This window comes from Octodon degus, unplaced genomic scaffold (assembly GCF_000260255.1).
Source record: "Octodon degus isolate 3935 unplaced genomic scaffold, OctDeg1.0 scaffold00161, whole genome shotgun sequence".
Taxonomy (NCBI): domain Eukaryota; kingdom Metazoa; phylum Chordata; class Mammalia; order Rodentia; family Octodontidae; genus Octodon; species Octodon degus.
Genome location: NW_004524737.1, coordinates 6,349,596 through 6,365,621, shown reverse-complemented (window position 1 = coordinate 6,365,621; position 16,026 = coordinate 6,349,596).

The following is a 16,026-nucleotide window of genomic DNA, read 5'->3' as shown; positions in this document are numbered from 1 at the left end:
GGATGGGGTCCTGTGTAGAGTGTGTTACTCTTCTGCCCTTTCGTGGAAAGATTCATTTCCTTATCCAAAGGTTCTGTGTTTTATCTTCTCTAGACCAGCGGCCCTCAGGCTTTATTGCAGATTACAGTCACCTGGAGAGCTTTAAGCTGACCCCCAAAGTTCAGCAACACCTCAGACCTTGGTATATTAATGTGCCCCCAGGATCAATGCCATATAGTGAATGAAAGTTTTGGAAACAATGGTGAGCCTCCCATATCAGCCTCTAGAGGCGGGACAGAAGGAGCTGTTCTCTTAAATCTTTGCAGACAGGCCCGAGGAAGCTGAAGTTAGGGAACTCTTGCAGTGGTTTTTGCTATTGTCATCTTGACATGGGGGATACAGTCTCAGGGTATTTAAGGCACAGAAGGTATAGTTCAACATAAACCCCAATGCATATTTAGCAGAAGAAGCGATGGACCTAGAAATGGAGCCCTCAGCTCTGTTGGCTAAGAAAAAGGCCGGACTCTTCTTTTTCCTCTTTCCTTGTCTGCATGGTGGGTCCCATATACTGCCCCAACACATAGGAAGGGGCGAAAGGAAAATGTCCTTTTGCAAATGGCGCCATGTTTGTCACACAGTGTTATGCATGATGGTGTTAGGACAATCACAACACACACACACACACACACACACACACACACACACACACACACCAGAAGAAGAAACGGTCTGTTCTCTTAGAGCTCTCATTTCTCCATGATACACCACAGAGCTCAGCAGAACGGGGCAGGCTCCGGCTGCTCTGAAGGCATCTTTTTTTCCCACAGGACGTCCTCTTTTCTGAGATTCATCTCATTTTTAGACAAAAGCAGAGAAACAAAAATTCTATTCCAGCTCACTGAGTGTGACTGACACATTTGAAAACATCTTTTTACTACAGAGACAGGGAGAGGGTGGGAAAGACTTTTATCTATGCTCAAAAAAAATCTATAGACAGTATTTTAAAAATTCGTTCCCTAAAGAAAAAAAAAGCTTTAAGGACAGAAAAACCTGAGTTCTAAGATCTGGTCACTAGATGGCAGCATGACCACAGTCAAAATACCCACTGTCTCGGCTGGTCTGGAAAAGGGATTTATTTTACTGAACGGGAGACTGAAACTCAAAATATTTTGTAGAAAAGAACCTACTATTAAAGTATTTTAAGCTATATGATGTGTGTGTGTGTGTGTGTGTGTGTGTGTGTGTGTGTGTGTGTATCCATATAGAACAGCGACAGAAAAATACAAAACCGATAGAGAATTATCATTACTGTTGTCCATTGTAAAGTAGCGTGTTGTCATTCTTATTGTAATTCTTGCTGTCATTTCTTACACTGTGTGTGTGTGTGTGTGTGTGTGTGTGTGTGTGTGTGTGTGTGATTTAAGCCGGTTTAGGGTTAAGGTTAAAAGCCCTTTTCTGGCTTCTGCCAGCTTCACTGGCCCCATGTCAGCTTTTGCTTGGCTACCACTTCATTCTTCAGAGCACAGAGCACGTCTCTTATTAAATAGCTCCAGTCTGAAGCAAAATATGCAGCTGGGATCCTGCACATGATTGCTTTTCTTCTTTAACGGCATCGTTCATATGAGCTGCAGTCCCGTTTTTAACACTTCGTGGGTGCAATATTTAAATCACTGGATGCGAACAATTAGCAATGCAGAGCAAAATGTTTATGGCTTTCTATTCTAGTGCCATCGATATTATTACTCAGGTATAAAGTAAATTCCTTACTTAGAAATAAATTCTAATTTTTACAAATAATTTTAAGATCAAGATACTTATTCTGTAGATTATGGAAAATTCTTTTGAAAATAGTTGGATAATTAGAAAAAGACCCAAAAGTTGGATTTGAGAGCACCAGCAAAAGCTTTCTAGCTTTAAGGATTATTAGAAGATCAATGCCAGACGTTTTTGTGGGGAACCAAATCCCACAACTGTCTCCTATTGTCACCATCTGTCATTTTTAGGACACATCCACATGGCTAAGACACTGCAAGTTAGAAATATGTGGGTAGTCCAATTAATTCAGTTAGTTTAATAAATGAACACACACACACACACACACACACGTCTACTAATAGCACAATCACTGTCAGCTTTGGCAAAATAGTGCTTTCCTCTTTAAAGCACTTGACTGTTGGTAAAGCATGAGGAAATGTCAATTGTGAGTTTCACAACCCTTGCATAGGACAGGAAGTGATCTGTCCCAGCTCTTATAGCTGAGAATTCCGAAGTAGAATGATAAAACACATATTAAGTGCACACAGGAGGTACCTAGTATTCCGTTATATTTTTGTGGCTACTATTTCCTAAGATCCAGTCACTGGTACCCAGACTTGGTAGTCTTGCACCACCCTTATCTCTGTTCAAGAGTTTATGACTTGAAGTCATCAGATACTTTTTAAAGCTCCCTCTTGGACTGTATGAGCCGGATCTTCAAATCCTGCTCCCGGAGTCCTCGTGTATCTGTGTGTGTCTGCTCCACGTGTGTCTGCTCCACGTGTGTCTTCACGCGAGGTGGAAGGAGAACAAGCGCTTTGTGGCTCTGTGGCGGCAGGATCCACGCCAGCAGCCTGCAAAAGGCTTTCTCCGCAACAGCGAGTGTGGTCGGAGAGCGATGCTCATTAGAACCCGGGCAACTGGCGCTCTCGCTGGTGCGGCGACAGATAAAGAACACTGAAATGTTCCCGGAGAAAGTTGTCGCCAGCAACCTCATAAATATGCCTACTGTTTCTAACAATAGCACCAAAAATCAGACAAAAGGAAAAGCGAACCACACAAGAGTGAAAGCAACAGAATGGTGGAGGAGGGCGAGTCAGAGAGGAGGAACGGCGTCAGGCTTTCCAGGGCCTGAATTTCCCATCAAGGAGGAGGTGCAGGTGGAGATCGGTGGCACCTTGTGACATTCTCTAAGTGATTTCTGATGACTGACTTTCCAACTGAGTTTCTGCACTGAGCCTGGGAGGGGGGGGTGAGGAAAAGCAATTTTCCCAGCGGGAGTATAAAATCCTTTGGCCTAATGAAATGTTTTTTCTGGTTTAGAGATAATAATCTACTTTTGGGTTTTATGCCTCATATTGATTCTTTGTGTGTGTTTTTTTTTTATAGAAGTCTTGATGAAATTCAGTTAATTGTATTTTATCGGGCTGGAGATTGTCTTTTAAAATAGTCTCCAAACGTTCACACTCACAGCCCTTCCTCCCTACCAGTAGCTTACCTTTGGTGGATTGTTTGTGGCAGTTAAAACCAAAGAAAAACAAAACTCACTCTACGTTTTTGATCCCTTTCCAGTGTAAAACTTGCAAAAATGCCGAAAAGCCAAGTTAAAGTGGTGAGATGCTGAAATACGATCATTAAGTCCTGAGTTTTTCATTCTCTATCTTACGTTCTTAAAGAGTTGAGATAGATACAAGAAACGCAGTCAGCCAGAGGGGAGGCCTGAAAATAGCTTTGCCGCCTAAAGGTGCCGAGTGGATTCAGAAACACAGTAAGAACTCAAAGGTTCTTAGGCTCTGTGTCACCAGGCAAAGATGACATAGGGACTAAACCTGGCAGGTTTGGGGCAGCCAAGGTTGGTGGCTTTGTGTCTTTTATCTCTTTATGTCCTTGATGCTTTATTTAGTGAAGGCATTATCTTGACATAACTGTGTTGCTGTTGGACAATAAAGTGAATTACTTCTTGAGATAAAGCTTCGCATAAAAGAATTTCAACAAGACTTTGTGGTTTATGGAAACTATAATCTTTATTGGCTGATTGGAGTGGGCATGAAAAGAGAAATTAGATTTATAATTGCTTAGATTGATTTAGATCCAAAACAGTAAAGAATCATGAAAATGTAAGGTAATAGAGAATCAGCGTACTACAGCACAAATGTTTTGGATGCAGGATTTAAAAGATTACCATTAGAGTCTTGGTTTTGCTTTGGATTGATATGTCCTTGGGTAAATCACTTAACTGAAGTTCAGTTTTCTATCTGTAAAGTAGAGAGCTGGTCTTCACTTGCTTGCACAATGGTGCCTTTGTTAGATAAATTAATACTGATGCAAAATGTTCTACAAAATTGAAACTCATGTATAAGTGTGAGGTGGTAGGTAGTGTTTTCGATTTATTACCAAATGCCTCCTGCTCTGAACTGAATGATGGCGTCTCCTACAATAATTGTGGGGAAGCTTAATATCAGTTTGTTAGATTTAAGAGGTTTTACATTTACAAGTTACCTGGACTCTTATAGTATTCCTTATAGTATTTGCTACAGTAGCATAAACAGATCTAGACAACTTCCTAATGGTCAGTGTGGGGAGTGTTCACTCAAGACCGTAGCTCAAGTCCTAGAAACTCCTTCACAAAGCATCTACTTATTAATTTCTAGGGCTTTTGTAACAAAGTAGTGCAAATAAAATGGCTTGAGTTTACTGGCCTAATCCCGGGTCAAGAATTTGAAATCAAGGTGTTGGGAAGACCACGCTCCCTTTGATGGCTGGAGATCAGTTCTGGATCTCTTTCCTAGCCCCTGGAAGTCTCCAGTGTTCCTTGGCTGATTTGTGGCCATCTCTGTAGCCCTGTGTCTAGTCCCATTGCCTTTTCTTTATTCACATCTGCTTCTAAATTTTTCCCTTTCACAAGGACACCAATTACATGAGGTCAGGGTCTATCTTCACTAATAGCTTAATCTTTGCTAGACTTGACTGCCTGCTAAGGTCCTATTTCCAAGTAAGATCACACTTACAGATATTACGGATTAGAATTTCAATGGATGTTTTGGGGGAAAAGGGGACAAAGTTTGGGCTGTAGTGCTGGGTAAACAAAAAGGTGAGATTTAGAGTGGGGGCACACCACAGTTAAAAATCCAACTTCCACTGTTTATTAGTGTTAGGTGACTCTATTAATTTACTATGCAGCTGTAACAAGTCCATGGCTTAAAACAACATCAATTTATTGTCTTACAGTTCTAAGGTCCGAACGCTGCAGTAGGTCCTGCTGGGCTAAAATCAAGGTGTTGCTGAGACATGTTCTTTGTGGCATTTCTAGTGGGAGAATCTGTTGCTTGACTTTTCTAGCTTCTGCAGTTTGCTTGCATTTCTTGGATCATGGTGCTCCCTGCATCTTTAGAGCCAGTAGTGTTCTACATTCAAAACCCTCTCTGAGCTGGGGAGATAGCTCAGCAGCGTAAGTGCCTGCCTGGCAAGTGCTAGGTCCTCAGTTCAATCCCTGGTACCAGAACCCCTCCACAATCTCCCCACCAAAACCCAAAACACCTCTCTGAATTTGACTCCAGCTTTCTGCCTCCCTATTCTATCTCCTAAAAATTCTTGTGACTACTGGGTCCAGCAGGATAGCACAGTGCCTTCTTGCCATGTAGGATAAAATGTTAACTTGTTCCACAGATTAGGACATGGATGTTTATGGGCACAGTTGTTTTGCCTATCCCAGGACCATGTGCAGAGATAAATTAGGAAGTTTTTCAGTTTTCCCTCAAAGAAGTGATGTGAAGAATTAAAGAGTGAAATGGGAAGAAAATGCTCAAATTGCAAGAGAAACTGGAGTGGAGGACAGGAGCAAGGGAAGAGAAAAAGCAGACAAACACACATGCACACACACACACACACACACACACACACACACACACGGTAGTTAAGGTACCTATACTCCTAATTGCTATAGCTCACTGAAAGGAAAAGTATATGCCCATATTGCTTGATCAGTTTTTCATGACTCTATCTTGTAAAGCTAGCAGCTACTTTGAAGATAACAGTATGCAACGTACTAACCCTGTTGCTCTCCTGCAATCTTGGTTTGACATTTTATACCATTGTTGCAATTTCTTTTCTTAAAAAAAGGAGACTTAAGGAAGCCCTTCTTGTGGAACACTCAACACAGTGCCCTGTAAAAGCAATACCTCTTCCAACGTTAGCTCTTAAGATTACTACCAGCTTTATCCTTGTCCTGTCTTCACTAAAAGGTTTCTTGTTAATCTTTCATTTTTATCAGTGGCGTTACCTGTGCAAATATATGAAGCTATAGCAAATATATATGTGCTTCCTTCTGAGCAGTCAGAGGACTTGAGTGGACCTAGTGAGCGGGTGAGAGGGGGGTGGTTTAAACTTTATTTGCATTTTCCACTTTCCCCTCTGTCTGCTTTACTGAACATTCCCATGCAGTGTACAGATCACGCCTGGGGATCTGCTGGCTTACTTTCAGATATTCATAGAGTTCAATATTCCATCTTGAGGCACCTTCGTGCTTAAGAACCACTGCAACACTCCTTTGCCTGTTTCATTCTTTTTTTTGGCAGAACTGGGGATTGAACTCAGGCCCTTGCGCTTGCCAGAGAAGCGCTTATTCTACTGAGCCATCTCCCCGGCCCCAGTTTTTTTTTTTTTTTTTTTTTTTTCCAGTTTCATTCTTTTTAGGTTGATTAGTGCATCTTAAATAAGCACCCTAAAGCTGTACCAATAGAATAATAGAAATGATTGTTTTTAAAACAACAGCAATATAAATAATGGAAGGATACCATATAGCTTTACAAAATACTTTTTCAGGGACTCTCAAGTAAATACTAATTTGATGGCTACACAAGCATTGTAGTAATTCTAGCGTGCAGAGGCTCTGACCCTGGCCAGAAATCAGACTTACACGATCCTTTCATCACCCCTTTTGAGCTCTGCAACACAAGGTCAATCACAGACCTTCCCTCTGCCTCAGTTTCCACATGTGCTTATTGAGGCAGGTGCCATGATTTCCTCAGAGAACTGGAATGAAGGTTCAAAGGGAGAGTGCTTATGAAACACCGTAATGTTGGATACAACTCACTGGTTGATGAATATTGGCTATGCTTGTTATGGCTGCTACTGTTATTGTAAAGAGAAGCTAAAATACAGATATTTTAGTTCCAACGTCAGCTGCACATTCAAGTTCATAGACACTACAGTCTGGAATGAGGACTTGCAAAAGGAAGTGAGCCAAAGCCTTAGGGACTGATTTATTTCCTGGCCACTAACCTTCAGCCTCACATGGGTTGCAGAGATGGACAAAAGCATGCGAGATGAGATTAAAGTGTGTGGAGGAGGTTGCTAGTGGATGGTAAGGCTCTCTCCTAGGCAGAAAGGAGGGTGGAGTACTTCACCTCAACTCCACAGAGAGGGGCATAAGGAATGTACCCAGAAACCATGATATGCATCCCTGAAAGTTTGGTTGACACCACAGACTGGTTTGTGACTCACTTTCGGGAATCTAGAATGAGAGAGGGTAGCTGGCTATTCGTTGTTTTTTTTTTTTTTTTTTTTTTTTTGCGGAACCAGGGATCGAACTCAGGCCCTTGTGCTTGCCAGGGAAGCGCTTATTCCACTGAGCTATCTCCCCGGTCCCCGCTGACTATTTGTGAAGAGCACAGAGTAAAGGGGAAATTACTGCTGCCTTGGCTGGGCTGTGCCTCACTGTTTGTCTAGGCAAATGATATGGTTTCTGTGGAGCAAACAAATGAGGGCAGGCTCTTGGGTGAACTGGGTTGCTTGAGCCATTCAGTCCTGATCAAGATGGCTGCTAGCAGGTGGAGGAAGCTATCATTGGGAGAGGTTGAGTTTTGGATTTTCAGGGGCTGAAGAAAAGTCTACATGTTAACTGGAAGTGAAGAACACTCGCCCAAGTTTGCATAACCTCTGGAAGGGAGAATCACCCCCAGGCCACCACCACCACAGTGGGGCCAAGGAGGGAGAGAGGTTTAGGGAGGAAGCCTGGAAAAGATCTTGCTTGAGGGCTACGTACTGAGCCACAGCAAAATGAGGCCACTTTTCTTTCCTCTCACATTATGAGACAGAAAGCTTAAAAACTATTACAACTCTTACAAAATCTGAAGAGAAATGATAACTATGCAAGGTGGAGAAAGAATTCAAATGCCACCATCTCCCAAGCAGGCATCTGGTCTACTCCATGGGCTGTGGACCTGGACATGGGCAGGCTGTGAGAGTGAAGGAATGGAAAGTTTTATTTACATCATGGGAGAGGAGACATTGATTACTGAACCAGAACTTAGGCTGCTTGAAAGTATCCAAGTGCCTTAGGAAATCTGCCGTGTCTGATTCAGGGGCAAGAGAAAGCCATTCCTGTGGAACCAACTGAGAAGACTGGTGGGAAGTAGAATTGCAGCTCTTCCTTGATCATCCCCACAGGTGTGCTTGTGCGGCATGGTGCTCACATCACATTTCTCCCAGTCACCCAGGAGGTAGATGTTATTGGGAGAAGTAGTGACCAGTCTTCAGGTGAGGAAAACACAGCTTAGAAGGACCAAAGGTTTGTGCCAGACTGCAGACTGACTGTCCAGGCAGAATGCTTTCTTAGGACTGAGGTAGCTTGATTGCTTTAGACACCGTGGCCTTGTCTTGCCCTCACATATCACCAGTTTCCAGCTTCAGCTGCTCCCAACATTGGGAATCTAGGTAGAATTACCTAGAGAACTAAGCAGGTGAGGATAAAGACTGCTGCAGGAGATTGGAAGTCAGGGTTATTTCAAGGGTTTGGAGACCCTGCTGAGGCTCACATGAAGCAGTGCTTGGGCAGGCGCAATGAGCTCAGGGTGCCTGGTATGCCTCGTGAAGTAGCTTCTTCCTATAAATTGTGCTTGCTCGCTTCTGCGGAGGTGGGGACCTGTCCCTCATGCTTTCAATGAAGTTGGCATGCCTCTGCCCAAGGGGAGGAGGGGATGCGCCCCCTCATCTAATTCCTGGTCATGTTCCAGGGGTTGACTGTAGGATGGGTCTGTCCCGTGTGTCACCCATTGCATGTGAGGCAACTATGCAGCCCAGGGGACTGTGACTGTCCTTCATCCAAGTCCAACAGTCACTTCTTTGACCAAGAGCTGGAACCAGTGAGTGGAAAAGCTAAATATTACACTGTGCAGTCTTGATTACAGATAAGCCTGTGGAGCCTACAGGCTTCCATTTTGCATTAATAATAAAACTGAAATAAAGGTCACAGCTAGTTAGGGAAACATCTCTATCTATGGCAGTTCCTAGAACACAAAACTTGTCACCTACAGGGTGACTGAAGACAGGCAAACGTTTAGCTTAGAAACAAGGAAAAACTTACAGATGAATGAAAGGCTTATTGGGTAGGAAGAAAACTGGTTCTCTGTGAATCCAGCATACGGACCTCAGCAGTGGAGCTGAGGTCCCCTGCAAATGCTTGGGCCATTTACATTGAGATTGTCCTGTCTCAGAGTGACTCATTTTTTGTTTGTTTATTTCATATCTTTATTGATCAAAAAAAGTCACAGCATTTCAGATTTTTTCAGACACATGAACAATAACAAAGAGTATCTACAAGTGACAGCTATGGTACCAAAGGTCTGGAGCTAAGGCTATGCTGGAGGGCGAGGGTGTCCCTTTAGCCCTACTCAGCATCTCTGTTACTTCCACCCCATGTCTTGCTGACAGGGAAGAGCAATAATGATTGTGCAGAAACTAAGTCACTTCAGAGGCAGCTGGCCCTACCTCACACCCAGGGAAGGACCAAGTTCTGCAGAAAAGACAGAGGTGGTGCTGGCTCAGTACTCTGGATGGTGGCCCAGCCCTGAGGCAGAGACACTATCCATTTGGCAGTCTTGGGGGTTCAGAGAGTGTGGGTCAGTGGTCATGTAACATCCATAAGCCAATGGGAAGGACGGCAAAGCTCCCTCTGCAGGGACCAGCCTGACTCCCTAGGGTAGAAGGCTGTCACGCAAGAACACTGGCATGGATCCTAAACACTCAGGTAAAATATGTCCCAGCAAAGAGCCTCCCTTTCAGCTCCCCAGCGGGCCTGCTCTGAACAGACCAGGCAGCTGTGTTTTGGGTTTGTCCACATTTGCTGCCATTCTTAAACACTATCTGTTCTTCCTGCGCTGAGCACCGCCTACAACTAACCACGTGGGTCTGTGCTTTTGCACTTACCCCCTTTCCCCATTTCTCTCTGTAAAGCTAGTCAGTGTCCAGCTTACTGGACATGGTGAGCTTGGATTGGCTGAGTGTGGGGTGCCATGTTTGGGATGACACTTGCCAAGAAGGGTTGGGAGCGTGACGGTATTTTTCCCTCTTGGTGGAATGCGTGCAGTGTGGATTTTAGATCTGACTGTTATTCCTTCCAGCCCTGGCTCTACTGCTCATCAAGCGAGTGACCTTATGCAAATTATTCAAATTCTCCCCCTTAGTTTTTCCATTTGTACAAAACAAAAACATTACTGGTCTCCTAGGATAGTTGTCATGGTCTGGCTCCTGATGCTACCAAAGACAATTATGCAAAAGGCAATCTTAAAAGACTCACCATATTTAAACCTTTCACACTTATCATACTTAGAAATATTGATAGAAGTAAACAGCGTGTTCCATAAAATAACATGACAGAACAACCCCAAACCCTAGCATTTTTCAATGAGGGATTTGATTTTAGGTACTGGAAATTTTGAATTTTGCTGCTAAGATGGACTTTTTAATTCATTTTTGTGGCTTTCTGCTAGCGCAAGCTGTGAGATGTGACAGTAGATCCCGAAACTGTGAGAAAAAGCACTGGGGAAAAACTCAGGATTGATGTATTTTTATACGTTAAACTCATTGTAATTACTTTTGGACTCAAAATGAGTTTGCACCTACGTTTGGCTAGATCATTAGGTTTATCGCTGGACAAATGCCTTAACCTCTTGAACCTGTTTGCTTACCCGTAAAGAGAAAATTGTCGTGAGGATTAAATTGAGTGAAATTATACACGGGGAAGCTTAGTGGTAATATATTTTCAAAAAACTGATAGTTATTAACATTTTCCCTATAACTTGATTCATTATCCACATTTAGCTTTTGACTCTCTGGGTTAAGAAGAACAAGCCTTTCTTAGGAGTAACGGCGAGAACCGTCATGACCAAGTATTAACAACTGCATTCAGATTGGTATTAGTTTCCTGTTGCTAAAATAAAATATCACCACAGACTTCATGAATTAATACAGTTTCATTCTCTCATAGGGCTAGAGGCCAAACCCTAGAGCTGGGCTTACAGAGCTAAACTGAAGACATTGGCAGGGGCGGCGCCTTCCAGAAGCGCTGGGAGATGAACCAGGGCTTTGCCCTGCTGTGTTCTGGCGCACGCATCTCTTGGCTCGTGACTCTGTCCTCCCATCAGTCCAACCTTTCCAATGTCTCACCTGTACTTTTGCAGCCGAGTCTCCTTCTGCCTACCTTTTATGAGGGCACCCATGGTCACATGAAGGGCCTATCTAGGTAATCCAGCACGTTGGCCTCTCAAACCATTATTCTAGTGAGTTCTACAAAGACCCTTTTGTTGAATGAAATCAGGTTCGGGGATGAGGATGTGGATTTCGTGGAGGGAGTGCTGCCCCACTGTCTGTTTTGTCAAACAGAAACCTCTCTTTGACGGAATTATTCCAGCAAAGGCCGGGATCATGGGTGGAAGACTGTTTCCTACATCAGTTGTGAGTTTACTTATTTTTTATTTTTTTATTTTTTGTGGGAATGGGGATTGAACTCAGGCCCTTGAGCTTGCCAGGCAAGCGCTTATCCTACTGAGCTATCTCCCCAGCCCCTGTGAGCTTACTTATGGGGAACGTATGGACAATGAGGGTCTGTGAATCTGGCTGGAGATTATGGGGAAAAGTGTACCGCTGTAGAATGAAAGTAGTTCTCACTCTCTTTGTTCTGTGCTATGAAGTTTCATCTCAGCCAGGCAAATCCTTCATCTATGAATGTATTCTTGGGGTGATGATTTACTCAATTTTCAATACTCTATAGGCTGATTGAGCCCCTCTCATTGTCTGTGCTAATTGTTTTACTCTTACAACTCCTCTTGCCCCAAGCTGGCAGGTTGTCTGTCTGTCTGTCTGTCTGTCTGTCTGTCTGTCTGTCTATCTATCTATCTATCTATCTATCTATCTATCTATCTATCTATCAGATTTATGCCAGCACTGTTCTGAATATTTTACATAGGTTATTTCATTTAGCATTAAAACTATTCTGTTACGGATGCACTCCCATTTTGCAGACCAGTGTGCTGAGACCCTGAAAGAAGTAATTTGTTTAAAGTATCCAATGAGTCTTCAAAGTATGTCCAGCTACACAGCCTATTTTTCTTTTCTTTTCTTTTTTTTTTTTTTTTTGTATTTTAGGAAGGGTCTATAGGAGTGTTCAGGGTCTCACTACTAGATCAGATACATAGTAATCTGCCTGTTTACAGCCTCCAAAGAGCTGGGATTATAGGTGTGCACCACCAGCGGGGCAGGCCCAGGGATTGAACCTTTTGGGCCCCTGAGCCTGCTTGCAGGCGCTTTAATCCACTGAGCTATTTGGCCAGCAGCCCGTGTTTTAGCTGCTATAATAGTCTCAGTTCCATAAGAAGTTCTCAGTATGGGGTCTTTGTTATTATTCCTATAGAGGTAACTGTGTGGGAAACCACTTTCTACAGTTCTACTTTCCCCACTGAGAGAGGGAGGAGAGAGAAAGGTGGAGGAGGAGGAGGGAGCAGTGAGGCAGATCGAAGGGACGCAGAATGCAAACATGGGTCCGAAACGAGCACGGTGGGTGGGGTGTTGGGTGTGGGGAGCGTTACACAGGCTGTGCCATCTAGAAGGTCTGTTTCCTCAGTGGCATGAATCCTGGCTTGCAGAGGGGAGAACATTAGATGTCTAGACTAATTGGCTGGAACAGCATCTTCTAATTTCTGAATTTAGACTGTGTCTGAGCTATGATTGAAGAGATTTTATTATCTGAGGCTGACATATTGTGAACCATGGTTCAGACCTTGGTCTACCAGAGACAAAGCCGAAACGTCCCCAGGCTGAAAACATTTTAAGTGGAAAATACTGAGTTTTGATGGTGACTTCCACATTATGAGTTCCATAGAGGATTATGTAGTCCTCTAGGAGGTGGGTGGTAGTCTTACCTCTGCTGTAAGGACGAAGAAGCTGAAGCTGAAGAATTTCTAGCAATTGCCATGAAGATGGTCAGGTTGGACCCCAGAGATGCTCTCAGCTACTGTGGCATGTTGCTGAGGAAGTGACAGAGGGTGCACACTGGACAGGCTGCAAGGAAGTGAGGGAGGTAGCTCTCGAGTGGTGGGTTGTGATTAAGAACTAAGGATGTCAGTTGATGTACTGGCTCTAATTTCCTACCACCAGTGTAGGAACACTTGCAAAGCTGCTAAGTAGCAAGGGAGCTCTGGCCTTGTCTCTGGCATAGCCCAAGGGGGCAGAGCAGAGCTCTCAGGGAGATAGGGGACACGTAAGTGGCCCTCTGCCTTTTCCCATGGCTGTCTTCTCTTCCTGGTGTGTGCCTCTGAGCTCCAGTGGGGCCCAAGAGCTGTGGGTCCAGATGAGTCCCCTGGGCTGTGTTTATTCACTCAGGCCTTCAGCTTGCATCCAATTTTCTGAGTTGTGCTGGGCTGGCCATGATTTTAAAATCTGCAGAGCTATGTGAGAGAGGTGAGAAATGAGATTTATAAAGGGACTCTCACGTATTCCTGAAACCCCACCTCTTAGCCTCTCCCCATCTCTGGTCTGTTGCCCTTTTCTAGGGAGCCCCTTGCCACTGGCTTCGTTAGCATGTGCTGCCACCACTTTGAGTCTAAAGCCATTGTTAAACATGCATTTTAGGATCATGACTATTAGATAAATAAAATACTGCTGTATATTCAAGCATGGCCTTTACAGCATTATATTAAAACAATAAATCAGGTATCACAGACTCAGCGTTTGAGCCAGCTTTTATTGCATTATTCCATTCTCTCCATTATCCAGCTTTAAAATCCCTCCTCTTGCATTTATGATTTTGAAACATTACATCAGTTATGTCCCCACGGCACTTTAATCTAATTCAACACTTTAAGGGGTAGGTAAGCATTTAGGACACTGGGCCAGGCTCTGATCATTTTATGAAACTGTTGTTTTATAGAAGAACATTACCTTTATTACCAGATTCTATGGTGTGTTTGGCAGGGGGACAATCTGGTTACAATTACAAACAGTGTTTTTTAAGAGCTGCAGTAGAAAGTGCAGCCATTTGAAGATGAGATACAGCTTCCTCGGTCGGTCATAGCATATTGGTACAAGATGTTTAAAGGAAGCGCGTCTGTGCCTCAGCTTGGGGCTTCTCCCTCAGATTTCACCTTTACTAGTGGTGCAGGTGGTTCCAATGGAAAAGCTTTTCTTGACTTTGCACCCCTAAGCACCCTGAGTCACCCACAGCACCATCATCGCCCATATCAAAGGAGAGATTTTATGGACTGGCCAATGCAGGTTGTTAAATTCACCCCAAACAAACTGGATACCATTAAGCCCTTGGAGCAGTAGATAGCTTCTTCCTGGATTCCTGAAGCAAAGATTTCATCAGTAGTATTGCTTCTCTATGAGAAAGGGGTATCTCTCCCCATTCACCCCAAAGCAACTGCCAATATCTATGGTTTAATACCCATTTCTTTTATTTTTCTGGTGTTGGGGGTGATGCATGGATCTGACTGCTTTTAAACAATAACTGAAACAGTGTCAGCAGGATGCTGTTTAAAATTCAAGTGGCCTGTCTTTCATATACCATAAGCCTCCAGGGAGCCAATAAATGTCAAAGAAATGTCAAATTATTTATGTATTTATTGGGTCCACAGTGCATCACTGAAGAAGTCTTGTGGCATTTGTCCATTGCCTGCTTTGAAGTCATCACACAGACCAGGCGCCATAAATACATCAGATGAATGCCAGCCTTTCTCTCTGCACAATCAAATGCCTAGCATCAGGGTGTGCAAAGCACTCAGTCCTCAGCTTTCCTTTCCTTTGTTGGGTGATTCTCTGACTTCTGATTTCTGAAGTGGGTGGGCAGCAGGTCCCGACGAACAGGGGAGCTCCAGGTTTGAATGCTCATTGATTTTCTTAACCTTCTTGGTGAAAGCTTTTCAAGGCTACTGAGATTCCCAGGCATTTTATTAGTCACCTTTAGGGTGAAGGAAGAGACGTTACAGAAAAGAGGCAAGGGTACTGGGAAAGAGCTGAAGTGTTGGCTGTTGTCAGCTGGCATGGACAATGATGCTCCAGGACCACCTCGACCCTGGCCTACCTATGAGGGTTACTTCACTCTGAGGTGCCCAGACCTTTCTGCATGAGTGGCTAAGTCCTTCAGGGATGCAGCTAACTAAGCTAAATTCCTAGGCAGGGAGTTTTAAGTATCTGTCTTTATTAAAACTCAAAGTGAATGGGTGAAAACTTCTCATAAAAACTACACCAAGATGGGAAATAAATTATTTAATTTCTTTTCAATATCTTATTCTGCAGTCATTTGCCCAACCCCTGTGAATTCTAGAGCCAGGACATTTATCTTTTCTCACATTTAGAAGCCAACACTCACAGGGCACCTACTCTACCGTAAGCACTGGGTAGAAACTCAGTCTCCACTTGTGAGAAAACTGAAGCTGCAGTTGACCCAGGTGACCCAGACTGCTGGGGGCCAAGGAAGTATCTGCATCCTGGGGTTTCTGGCCCTGGATCATGCTTGTTAAGTTTTCTCTTCTTCCCTCAGGGACTCACAGGAAATACCTTCTCCTGAATTCCATTTCGGGGCTTTCGAGGCAGATACACTTCTCTGGGCTACCTGTTCAAATGTGTTCAGATTTGAGCCCCCCACCTCCCACCCCAAAAGTAGAGTCACAAGAGGGTTTTGGAACATACCCCTGCTTGTCAAGCCTTTTTTTAGTAGGAAAAGGAATCCCGTCCCTTCCTCAGCACAAGTGATAGGGAGAATCAGTGCATTTCAAGTTCAAGGCCACAAGGATGAAAAACTGAAAATAGTGTAGCTACCTATAATAATTGTTATTTATTTGAAATTTCTTTTGGCTTGTTTTTGAGAAGGGGTCTTGCTATGTAGCTTAAACTGGGCTCCTATGCACCATAACCCTCCTGCCTCAGCCTTCTGAGTGCTAGGATTACAGAAGTGTGACACTATGCCCATTTTTCACTTCACTTCACTTCACTTCACTTCACTTCACTTCACTTCACTTC